Here is a 13,836-nt window from a genome sequence, read left to right as displayed (position 1 = left end):
AATATTGTTCATTGCTTAGTGAAGTAATTTTGTGTGTTTATATTTCCTGTGTTTATACTTTTTTGTTTTTTCTTGAGTTAATAATTGCCACATTTATTATTTGCTCAGTTTGTTAAAAATAATGTCTGTGTCTTCTTACTTCCCTACCCCACACCCCATTCCCACCAGAGGCTCTACATAATGCCTAGCAGTTTAATTTTTCACACTGTGAAACTTATCAAATAACATCACCTCTGTTTCCCCTTCCCCCCCCCCGCCCCCCCCCCCCCCCCCGAGTCATTTTCCCTAAAATCCTTTTTCTGCCTTCTCCATTTTGGACTGTTAGTTCTCTAGACCTGCTGTACACTTGGCACAAAAGAGCCATATGAGGAAAGCTTGTGACTTTTGAGATTGATGTAAAGAATATCAGAGAAAAATAGGGTGTCAAGAAGGTAGTGTTCTTCTATGAATATAAATTAATAAATTGGCCAGTATCTTTATTCTATCATCCTAAAATATTAAGTATTTTGAATTACTATATAAAAATTATAATAGTATAAAAATATTATAATAGGATTTGCTATGTCCAGCTAATATAATTTACTTGGATATTTTTTAAATTTGTTATAAAATAAAATATAATTCATTAGGCTTTTTTTTGCTATGAACTGTGATTGAGTATATGCCATATGGAGTGGTAGTAGAGATTGTTTTTAGTAGTATTATTAGTGTTTTAACTTATGACCATTTGCTTTGGAGTTGTGCTTCATTTTAGGAATGGAAATTGTTACTTTTTAGTAAAAGGTGAAAAAGTCTTGCAGGACATTCCTGACAAACCTAAGGATTGCTAGAAATAATTGGAAATAGAACTTGAAGATAAAGAAGAGGGAAAAGGACTTTTGGTGTGTGTTGGTATAGTAACAGATGTTTTTTGGAGTAGAATTTTACGTGAGGTGAGGAATGCAGAGAAAAGGAATATCCTGAGAACATATGTGGGTAGAAATGGGGTTTGAAAGGGGGACCTGAGACTGGACTGAGTATGTTGATGTTCTCATCTATCTTGAGGTAGGCATCAACGGAAAAGACCAGATCAGAAGTTACGTATTTCTGTATTTAGGAAAGGAGATGGGACTTTTGGACGATGTGCATGTGGTGACCTCCTGTTGCTGTTGCTATGATGAGTATTTTGTTTTCTTTCAGAGGAACATAGATAGACTACTTGTAACTAGGCAATAAACACAGGCTCCAATAAAATATGGATTCAAGCAGAGCCTTAAATGGACAATAGGGGCTGTGACAGAATACCCTGAATTTCTTAAAATCTAGACCTGGAAAAGATATTAAGTATTTTATTGCCTATCCTCTCCAGGGGAAGTATTTCTTAGGTACATTGAATTCTCACACCTGTTGTGATTTTAGTTAGGCCTTGTAAATGTTACAAATAATAATTTTCTCCTGATAAATAAGCTCCTGCCCAGATAGAAATCCACCATAGTTTTATCAAGGTAGGTGCAAAACATCAAGAAGACAATAAAATTTTTAAATTTTCAGCCATAATGATGTTTATCCCTCATAGATTTCTTGATCAGAAGTCAGTGAATGCATTGTTTTAAGGCTCTAGTAAACTGTCTACCCCGCTCTTATTCATCAGTTTTCATTGAGAGCTTACTGTATACCAGATATATGGGCTACAGTCTGATAAAAGACTGGATTCCTTCCCCCTACAATCAAGAACAAGACCAGGATGTCTGCTTTTATCACTTCTATTTAACATTGTACTGGAAGTTCTAGCCAGAGCAGTTAGGCAAGAAAAAGAACTAAAAGACATTCAAGTTGGAAAAGAAGTAAAACTATATTTGCAGAGAACATGGCTTTATATTTAGAAAATCCAAAGGAATCCGCTAAAAAACTTTTAGTACTAATAAGTGAGCTCACCAGAGTTGCAGGATACAAGATGAGTGTACAGAAATCAGTTGTATTTGTTTATACTTGAACAATTCGAAAGTGAAATTAACAATTCCATTTACAATAGCATCAAAAGGATAAAATACTTAGGAATACAATTTAACAAATGAGGTGTAAAATTTACACTCTGAAAACTACAGAACATTGTTGAGAGAAAATTTAAAAGATCTAAATAAATGGAAAGACATTCATGGGTCAGAAGACTTAATTTTGTCAGGATGGCAATACCCCAAAAATTGATCTACAAATGTGAGGAGGATGCTCTCTGGCTAGCAAGCACTCCAGCGCAAGCTTCGGAAATTGGAAGAAAAGGCAAGTCGCAGCAGGTAAGTGAGACATGCTCTTTATTGCCAGGGGAATACAGATGCGGTGAAAAGCATGTCAGAGAACATAGCAAGTGCTTATATATGGCTCCGAACAATAGTGGCAACATGCCATGGGAAAGTTGGATCACATGGATTCACATAGGAGATAACACCTTGGTTACATAAGTATGCCGACTCATGCCTCCCCGGAAGGCCAGCTAGCTGGAAAGGGCTAGGCCGGAAGAAACACTGTGGCAGTCATCTTAGCTTGGCCTAAGAAACCTGTTGCCTATACAAATACATTTTTTCTTACAACAAACTTAGTCAAATACCAACAGAATCCAGCTGACCTCTTTGTATAAATTGACATACTGATTCTAAAATTCATAATGAAGTGCACAAGACCCAAAATAGCCAAAACAGTCTTGAAAAAGAACAAAGTTGAAGGCCTTAGACTTCTTGGTGTAAGAACTTATGAAAAAGCAACAGTAACCAAGACGGTGTGGTACTGGCATAAGGGTAGACATACAGATCAATGAAATAGAATTGAGAGTCCAGCTGCTGACCTTCCCGTTTATAGTCAATTGATTTTTGACAAGGTAGTTTAGATCACTCAATGGAGAAAAGAATAGTCTTTCCAAGGAACAATGCTCGAACAACTGCATATTCACATGCAAAAGAGTAAAAGATGATACCTAACTCATACCATGTATAATTCAAAATAGATCAAAGACCTAAGTATAAGAGCTAAAACTATAAAAACTCTTTGAAGAAACTATAGGTATAAATCTTCATTATCTTTGATTAGGCAGTGGTGTTTTAGAAATGACATCAAATCACAAGAAACCAAAAAAAAAAAAAATAGATAAATTGGGCTTTATAGAACTTTAAAAGTTTTGTGTCTCAAACATCACCAAGAAAGTGAAAAGATAACCACAGAATGGGAGAAAATATTTGCAAATCATACATCTGATAAAGGACTATCTAGAATATATAAAGAATGCCTACAGCTCAATAATAAAAAGATAGCCCAATTAAAAAAATGGGCTCAAAGAAACTGAATAAACATATCTCCAAAGATGATGTAGAAAAAGGCCAATAAGCACATAAAAAGTTGATCAATATCATTAGTCATCTAGGAAATGCAAATCAAAACTACAAGGAAATACCACACCCACTGGTATGGCTATAATAAAAAGTCAAATAATTTTTGGCAAGAATGTGGAGGAATCAGAACCTTCTTAAACTGGACCAGAATATTCACCTGTATAACCTACTGCTACAGTGACACTTCGGACACCTTTGCAAAATTCTGAGGGTTGGGTAGATAAGAGTTAAACTGCTGCCCTAAGATATCTTCTCTGAGAAGAATTTTGCTGTACTTTAGAAAAGAAAAAAGCAAAAACAAAAACAAACTGTCATGTTTTGGGTTATGTAACTCTTACTGGAGCCTAGAGTAGCTAAGATGTGGGTACTTCTGATTGAGGACAGATACATACACTTAGGAAACAAGATGACAATGGATAATAGAGAAGTCTATTATGGCAAAAATGGTTGTAACCTTTCACTGAGTGACTGTTTCAGCTGCATGTCACAGAAAGTAAAAAATAGATAGAAGTTCATTTATTTCTCAGGTAACAGCCCTTAGGTCTAAGACTGGGATGATGGCTCTACTCCCTAAGGTCATTCAGAGACCCAGTCTCCTCTCCTACTGTTTTATCATCTCTAAGTTATTTCACTTGCTTGTTCCAAGATGGCTTACCATGTCTGTGTTCTAAGCAGCAGGTTAGAGCAAGGGGGAAATGAAAGAGGAAGGAGGGAGCACACCCCTCCCTGTAAGGACAAACCCTGAAATTTCATACATCAGTTATGCTCGCATTCCACTGGTCAGCACATAGCCATGTGGTCGCACCTAGCTGCAAGTGATGCTGAGAAATGTAGACTCAAGCAAGGGAAGTGTTTCGTGTGACGATGATGAGAAAGATAAACTCTCTTTCTTGTGGATAAATAAGTTCACTTGTAATACTGAAACTTTCATTGACCATGTTCCACCTTTCTTTACTTACCACTGTCATACAAAGAAAACCTGTCTATGTGTGTGAGAGAGAGAAGGAGGCAAATGCACAGAAATGAGCAAAGTTGAGAGAGAAATTCTTGATGACATCTGACTCCCTTGACACAGTTCAGGTCAGTGAGGTATAAAGAGAAATGTTCTACAGATTTGGGGGAATGTCTTTATTTTCTTTCTTCTCCTCCTTGGAATAACAACAATGGAAGTGACTGGCCACTTGTGACCATATAACAAACATGAGAACAAAAGCCACACCTAAGGATAGCAAAGTAGGTAGATAAAATGGTCCTGAGATATGAGTGACATCATTCAGCTTTTCCACCAGTCCTGGCTTTAGGTTATGTGAGAAAAACAGACCTAAATTATTAAGCCACTAATATTTGGCTTACTATTACATGAAGCCAAACACAGTCTTCACTGATACAGATACCGTTACAGTGTTCTAAGTCTGAGATGATAAAACCCTGGGAAAGTAGTAAGCACACAGTGGAATTTGATGCTGAATGAATACTTGCTGTAAGAATTAATCATTGGATTCCTTAATTTATAGGAATTCCTATTTCTGTTCCTAGAAATAGAAAAGATAAGATGTATACAACATACACTTCAAAAAAATTAGAAGAAATAGATAATCAACTGTATGTTTGATGGAGACTGATAGATGGAGTACATACTGTGGAGTGCTTTGAATACTAGATTGAAAATGTTTAAGTCAGTAGGCAATAGAGAAGAGTTGAAGTTTGTTCAGCTAGAGAATGACTTAAGCATGTGTGTATCAAAGCTCAGATCCATTTTAGGCTGAACTTCTCAGTTTTACATTTATAGTAGTTATCTATATGTATCTTCAAAAATAAATATTATAGTTATGGTTTCCCCTATTGTAATAAAAATGGGAACATATTATCCAATTATTTCAGTAAGGAAATAACTATACTATGTTATATCACTCATTGTTTTCAGAAGTTACAGTTGTTTCATTTTTTAAACAATGAACACTTTTAAAATTGACCTAAGGAGAACACTGACAGAGCTGAGATTGCCCTGGGTTATGTTCATTTGGCTGCAGTAATTACTCTTTTATTCTTCAATAGCAAGTAATCATCTTATTAAGCCTACTTACAGAAGGTAGTATATGTAAAGAATAACAATGCTCATTTTCAAATCAATTTTTTAGAATAAATAAAACTTTTGTAGCAAAATATAAAACATGTTTTTAGGGGCAAAGACTAGAACCACATCATTGGCGATCTGATGTGGGAGTTCTTTGATCCACACACAACATATCCTGGAGAAGAGTGAAGGCAACTTGTAGCACTAATTGAGCGTTCCTTCCTTTGCCTTCTCTCCTTCCTCCTCCTCCTCCACTTAACCATTTGGTTTTAGGCACTTCCTTGGCTTTCCCTTCCCTTGAGTCTACAGTACTGATTATTCTCTTGGTAACTCGTCCCATGCATGCTTGGTGGCTATTCTTATACTCGCTTTGATAATTAAGAATTATGTTTTTTAAGTAAAATCTCATTTGCAAAAAAAATTTACTTTAGCCATCATAAAATATACAGTACCTGGTCTATGTTTCTTCAGTATTTCTAAAGTAATGGTTATTTCTGTCCAAGGTAAGGTTTCTATTTCCCAGACTTTTTGCTATTATTTATTGTATTTGGCTTCTCTACAACTATATAAAGAATAAAGAACTAAATAAAGTGCTATATTCAACTGTCTCTGAAGCATGATAAAGTTACATTTTTTAAAAAATATTATAGTCAGGCTGGTCAGAATAGGCCAAATCCCCTTTGCTTCAGCTACATCTCCATCTCCAGTCAGCCCATGTCCTCTCAAGGCTACTGTCTGCCCTCCTCCCACCCCAGGCCTCTCCCTATTACGCTGTAGTTTAATTTATATCTCTTGCCATTTGTGCTACATTCTAAGTCTTCTCTCTGACTGAATTCTGTCTCTTCAATAATTGCTCCTTCTTCACCTTCTTTTCTCTAATTCCCAATGCTGTCTTTTAATACTATGTTTTTGTGACCTAAAAATACTTGTGTAGACGGAGGAAAGCCCCGTGAAAATAGGTTATAATTAATTTGTTATTATCTTTTCTGAGTAAAGATGTAATAAATGAGCAGGCTGTTCAGAATAATCAAGGGTCCATGCTTTGGTTTTCTGACAGTTTGTACTTTTCTAACAAGAAGCTTCTGGGCTTTTGGTTACTACTGGAGAGAAGAAATGTCTCTTAAAAAAATATTAACATCAGAGCCTTGGGAATGTATATAATTATCATCTAAGATTTCATACATTGTTCGATTGCTTATTTCTAGAACTTTGGCTCTTCATAAAAGGTTTTCTGCAGCAAATGTTTTAAAATCCTCTCAGCATATAGAGGTATATAAAATAAACACCATGCCCTAAACCCAATAATCTTCTTCTACATTTTTTAAGATTCCTGGACTTCAGCAAATATGCCATAGGTGGCCCCCCACCATTCTTTTTAAAGATTGGCCTTTGAAAGACACAAAGCACATGGGGGAGATGTAAATATCTGATGATGGTGGTAGTTACCCAACTGTATACATTTGTCAAAGCCCATCCAACTGTACATTTTTAAGGGTGAATTTTATCATTTACAAGATATACTTTTGAGTTCGCTCGGTAGCGGGAGCGGAGAGCAGACCCCAGAGAGCCCTGTGCAGCCCCACCGCCGCTGCCGGCCTAGTTACCATCCCATATCGGGAGGAGCTGCAGCTGCCACAGCGGCCCAGTCACCGCCACCGCCACTGCCACCGTGAGCAGCGAGGGGAGACCCAGCAGCCGCCGCCCTCAGCGCTGCCCACACCCAGCCCGGCACCACAGGGAGCGGTGGCCCGGGCGGCCTCACATCGGTGGCGTCTGCCGGCGGGGACAAGAAGGTCATCGCAACGAAGGTTTTGGGGACAGTAAAATGGTTCAATGTAAGAAACGGTTATGGTTTCATCAACAGGAATGAAGAGGTATGTGTACACCACCAGACTGCCATAAAGAAGAATAACCCCAGGAAGGACCTTCGCAGTGCAGGAGATGGAGAAACTGTGGAGTTTGATGTTGGAGAAAAGGGTGCAGAGGCAGCAAATGTTACAGGCCCTGGTGGAATTCCAGTTCAAGGCAGTAAATATGCAGCAGGCCGTAACCATTATAGACACTCTCCACGTCACAGGGGTCCCCCACGCAATTACCAGCAGAGTTACCAGAACAGTGAGAGTAGGGAAAGAACGAGGGACCAGAGAGCGCTCCTGAGGGCCAGGCCAGCAACCCCGGCCCTACCGCGGGCGAAGGCTCCCCCCTTACTACATGCGGAGACCCTAGGGGCGGCGACCACAGTATTCCAGCCCTCCTGTACAGGGAGAAGTGATGGAGGGTGCTGACAACCAGGGTGCAGGAGAACAGCGTAGACCACCAGTTAAGACAGAATATGTATCGGGGTTATAGACCACGATTCTGCAGGGGCCCTCCTCGCCAAAGACAGCCCAGAGAGGGCGGCAATGAAGAGGATAAAGAGAATCAAGGAGATGAGACCCAAAGTCAGCAGCCGCCTCAACTTCAATTACCGACGCAGACGCCTAGAAAACCCTAAACCACATGACGGCAAAGAGACAAAAGCAGCGGATCCACCAGCTGAGAATTTGTCTGCTCCCGAGGCTGAGCAGGGCGGGGCTGAGTAAATGCCGGCTTACCATCTCCACCATCGTCTGGTTTAGTCATCCAACAAGAAATGAATATGAAATTCCAGCAATAAGAAATGAACAAGATTGGAGCTGAAGACCTTAAGTGCTTGCTTTTTGCCCATTGACCAGATAACTAGAACTATCTGCATTATCTATGCAGCATGGGGTTTTTATTATTTTTACCTGAAGATGTCTTTTTTGGTAATAACAAACGTGTTTTTTTAAAAAAGCCTGGTTTTTCTCAATGTGCCTTTAAAGGTTTTTAAATTGTTTCATATCTGGTCAAGTTGAGATTTTTAAGAACTTCATTTTTAATTTGTAATAAAAGTTTACAACTTGATTTTTTCAAAAAAGTCAACAACTGCAAGCACCTGTTAATAAAGGTCTTAAATAATTATACAAAAAAAAGATATACTTTAATAAACCTAGCTTTTAAAGTGTCAGAACACTCATTAGCGCAGCTTTTGTCAAGAGTGTCTATCACTTAGGTGACTACCCAGAATCTATAATACCAACTAACATTTGTTGGGTACTCACCATGTGTGAAGCCATACTCTTTTATTTAGCTCAACTCCTTTAATCTTCACAGTCACTCTATGTTTGGGGCTACTTTTTCAGATTAAACAGACATGGAAACTGAGTCTCCAAAAAGTCCCATAACTTGCCCAAGTTTGCATAGCTAATAAGAAGTATCAAAGCCAGGTACACTCACGTGCACGCGCTCTCTCTTACTCTTTCTGACTCGGACACACACACCCCACCCTTCCCCACATCCCCCACTGAGAATATATTGGTTAGAAGCGCTATAGTTTAGTGACCTAACTGGTATGGATATGGGTGTTCACAGGGGGAGTTAAGCAACAATGAGGTTTTAGAGGGCCTAATTGTCCTTATGTATAATTTTCCTTTTATTGTATTGCAGTGGTAAGCCATTGAAGGGTCAAAAACAAGAGCATGACATGATCAGATTCACATTTGAAATAGTGGCAGGTGGGTTAGGCAGGGAGATCCAACACTGTAAGCTTCTGTAGTAATCCAGTAACGAGAACCTGAACTGAAACACTCATTTAGGGAAGGAGAGGATGAAAACCAGTAATGGGATAACTCTGTATTTGCCGGTGAGGAGATGTCTCAGCACATGTGTTGAAGGAGAGGAAGTGCTGGAGAGCATTCTTTCTCCAGCTGTTCTAAATTGGATGACAAAGGGTAATGACTCTTCTGCTTACACATTTGCTTATAGGTATCAGCTGTTCCCAAATTGATTGGCATCTTCCTGCAGTTCACACTTCTTCTTGAACTCAGTATTTCCTTTATGTCCCAAAATAAGAATGTTAGACTGGACTGTTGTCTTCTTAAAGTTTCAAGAGAGGTTTATTATTTATTTGGTTATTGGTTTTATTTATAAATATGGAAAAGACAAACATGTTGAAATGTCAATGGGAAGAATTCATTTGAAAGAGATTGAACTATTGGATTGAGAAAGAAAAATTGATAGTGTAACTTTCCTAAATTAGTGAGAGAAATAGTATCCTCCACAAAATCAGAGGGGTTAACATTTAGTACCCCCTTCTCTGCAGAGGATATGTTCCAAGACCCCCAGTGGATGCCTGAAACTCCAGATAGTACTGAACCCTATATATACTGTTTTTTCCTGTACATACAAACCTATGATAAAGTTCAATCTATAAATTAGGCACAGTATGAGATTAATAATAAAATAGAACAGTTAAAATAATATGCCAGCATCACTACTCTTGCACTTTAGGGTCATTATTAAAATAAGAGTTACTTGAACATAAGCACTGGTGTACAGCAACAGTTGATCTGAAAATCAAGATGGCTACTAAGTGACTAATGGGCAAGTAGTTTATGCAGTGTGGATATACTGGACAGAGGGCTAATTCATGTCCTGGGTGGATGGAGCGGGAAACTGAGAGATTTCATCACATAGAATGGCATGCAATTTAAAACTTATGAATTGTTTATTTCTGGAATTTGCCATTTTCAGACTGCAATGACCTCAGGTAACTGAAACTACAGAAAGTGAAACCACAGATAACGGAGGACTACTGTAGATTCATGAATTTGGTTAATAGGAAGTTGAGGAGATTCCCATTTGATTTTTTTCTTTTTTTAACTCTGTGAACTAGGATGTAAGGTCATCTATTAAGGAATGGTAATCAGGGCTTACAGGTTTGAGATGGGAGGCAGGAACCTGCTTTTCTATTTAAACTTTAACTTTTTACCTTGTAAATACAGATGAGAATCTACAAAGATTTATACAAATAATGGTAAAATATAAAGATGTCTAAATTTTAAGACTAAAGGAATAAGAACACAAAATATATTGTGGCCACAAGGACTTAGCCTCAGATTTGGCCCTAAACTCCTTGGCAACCCAAAGCAGAGAGAGATTCAGACACTAATAAATTGCTTAAAAGTTTACTAATTTTTAGAATGTATATATCTTTTTAAATAATTTTTTAAATTTTAGGATGGTTTGAGATTAACAGAAAAGTTGTGAACATAGTATAGCAAGTTCCCTTATACCCTGCAGCTGGTTTCCCCTCTTGTTAGTATGGTAAATTTTCATAACTGATGAACCAATATTGATATATTATTGTCGACTCACATCCATACTTTATTCAGATTTCCTCAGCTTTTCCTAAGAACATTATACTAATGTCCCCCTTCTGTTTCAGGATCCCATCCAGGACACCACATTACATTCAGTTATGTCTCCATAGGCTCCTCTAGACTATGACCATTCCTCATACTTCCCTTGTTTTTGATGATCTTGACAGTTTTGAGCAGTACTGCCCAGATATTTTATAGAATGTTCTTTAATTTGGATTTATCTGATATTGAGAGAGAAGGGATTTGGATTTGGATTTATCTGATGTTGAGGGATTCTACATAAATCATGTAGAATTTTTGTATTAAGATTAGTCTGTTCTCTTTCATTTAGGGTATATATTATAAATAAAATATTTTCTTAAAAGATAGGTCTTTAATTCTCAAAAATTTGAAAAATCAGTTAGTAGTACAGATTGCAACTGTAGTTAATTCCTTCTATGCCAGACGTTTCTAAATCTCTCAGAGCTTTAGTATCTTCATCTGCAAAATGAGAGATTTGGACTATGCTAGTTGGCCTTCACCTCCCCTACTAATCTTCCACTCATGACTTTGATGACCTGAGAGAAAGCCCATGACTGACCTCCAGTGGTAATCCATGCTGTGCTCCCATAAATAAATGCCTGTTTGTTGACTTGAGATGAGTTGGAGCAACCATGTAATTAAGAAAAAGTAACAGTCACAGATAGTTTCTAATTTATTTATCATTTACTGGTAGTTAATGAAAAGTCTGAACTTCTCTAAGATATGACTAGAGAATTTTCCTTCTAGAAGTAACCTAAAAATGTCTGTTTCTTCTACTTTTCTGAAATCTGTGCCATTTGGGAAAAATTAAGTCCAATCTCTTCTTCAATCTGTAGATAAATGTAGTTCTGGATATAATCATTTCATAAATGTTTCTTCTGCTTAAGTGATTTGCTTTCAATATTTTAGTAGAGTTTTTAGCAGTCAATAATTTTAGTTGTTCTAAAACATTTTCTTAAGTTAACTTCCCATCTTTTTAGTTTTTTTCTCAGGCACCTCTCTCCCCATGGAACCACATTCACATAAATTCTAAGAGATTTCCCTCTCAATAATTTCAGAAGATACTTGTGAACCTATAGAATTTGGGTGTATCCGTATTCAAGATAATTCCTTTATATCATTTTTAGCATTCTCTAGGGGGTATATCTAGGTTATTGAGGGTCTAAAGTTGGTCCTTTTTAAAAAGAGTACAAATTATAAATAAAAGATTAGATTCAGGGCCTTGAAAAATGGCCTGTGCAAGTAAGAGGCTTTGAAGCTAAAACTTCTTTAATGTTATTGGTAAATCTTCCTCAACCAGTCTCAGGTGAAAATTAACATTACCCCACTGTATTAGTTTCTATTACTGCTGTAACAAATTACTACAAACTTAGTGCCTTAGAACAACACAAGTTTATTATTTTTTATTTCTTTAAGTCAGAAGTCTGACACAGATGTCTCACTGGACTAAAATCAGGGTGTCAGCAGGACTGTGTTTCTGGAGGCCCTGGTGGTAGTATCTCTCTTAATCTATTGTATTGACTATATTTTTTAAACAGCTTTGTTGACATATAATTCACATATAATTTACATATTTAAAATATAATTCTGTGGCTTTTACTATATTCAAAGTTGTTGTGTAGTCACCACCACAAGCAATTTTAGAATATTTTCATCACCGCACTCAATTTTAGGATATTTTTGTCACCCCAGAAAGAAACCCCACCCTCCTTAGCCATCACGTCCCAATTTCCCACCCCTCCAGTGGTAAGGCAAGCACTAATATATCTTGCTTCTCTATTTGCCTATTGTGGACATTTCCTATAGACAGAATCATATAATATGTGGTCCTTTAGGGCCGGTTTCTTTCACTTAGCATAATATTTATATTATTCCCCTGTTCTAGCCTGAATCAGTATTTTATTTCTGTTATTGAATGATATTTCATGTAGATATATACCTCAGTGTTTTTATCCATTCATCAGTTGATGGACCTTTGAATTATTTCCACTTTTTTTAGTATTACTAACAGTGCTGCTATGAACATTCATGGAACATGTTTTCATTTGTTTTGAGAATATAGTTAGGAATGGAATTGCTGGATCACATGGTCACTCTATGTTTAACCATGGTAGTTTCTTAAAGCTTAGTTGCATTATGGAATCTGAACCCATGACAGTGGGCTTTTCCTATTCTATTGTGTTACAGTTCATTGGTTTGTCTTGACTTTGAATGGATCTTTTACCCATACATGATTTTGTAACATCATACGTTGCTCATTTGGAAAATAATTGTTTTACTTAGTTATGCATATATTCCAAAAGTTGACATGTTTTATAACATAATATCAAAATTCACATTTGTTAATATGAATCTCATCAGAAAAGTCTAAATATTGGGAAGTTATATCAGGTTCACAATGACAAACACAAGTTTTCAAAAATGCTAATTTTTGCTTGAAATCTTCAATTTTATCATTGGCAACAAATACTGTGTCTATTGTTTTCCTTGAAGTAACAGCCTTACTTTGTTTATTACAGAGAAAACTGTGAAATACCCAATTCAGAAGACCCATAGTTTTGTTAGTCACTTTTTCAAATAAAGACGGTTTTCCATGAAGAAATGAGCTAGTACAGCTTACAGTTCAGTTGCACATCTGCTTTTCCTCAAGACAGCTATCACTTTTTGGTATGCAGCAAAAGCGTTTTATATATACTTCCCATTTCTTCATGCTGAATATTAAAAAGATGTTTATTCAAGGGTCAGGATTTAATAAAATGTATGGTTTTTACCATTTCTTCAAGAACCTTCTTAAATGAAACTGTTATTTGATTTGGTTTTTGCTACAAGTGTGTGCTTGGAGGGGATACAGCAAGAAATAGCTCTTTTTGGTACTACTGCTAAGGCACTCACTGTTGCTGTTGTCCCATCAGTGCAGATGTCAACATAGTGAAAGAGACAAGTAATGTCTTATTATTATAATGAAATTAGTTTTGGCCTTAAGGAGTCCTTGATAGGGTCCCTGGGACCTCAAGGAGCCCGTATACTGCACTTTGAGAAATGCTCTTAGACACTAAACTTTCTGTCCCTGTTTCTCTTTCTCAAAAAATAATATTTTCCATAAATGTTAAGATTAATAAAAAGTCATTTGTCATTTTGAGTAGAAACAAATATATTTTTGTTA

General features: G+C 36.9%; 1 protein-coding gene and 1 pseudogene across 1 annotated transcript in view; both read left to right on the top strand.

The window, feature by feature from the left end:
- Positions 1-13,836, top strand: part of VPS13B (vacuolar protein sorting 13 homolog B) — a 752,846-nt gene that overhangs the window by 494,875 nt on the left and 244,135 nt on the right. The window lies entirely within an intron of this gene.
- Positions 7,610-8,256, top strand: LOC123644331 (annotated as a pseudogene).

Source organism: Lemur catta, chromosome 9, assembly GCF_020740605.2.
Source record: "Lemur catta isolate mLemCat1 chromosome 9, mLemCat1.pri, whole genome shotgun sequence".
Lineage (NCBI taxonomy): Eukaryota > Metazoa > Chordata > Mammalia > Primates > Lemuridae > Lemur > Lemur catta.
The sequence above is the reverse complement of the archived record's forward strand: the minus strand, read 5'-3'. Positions and strand labels throughout refer to the sequence as shown.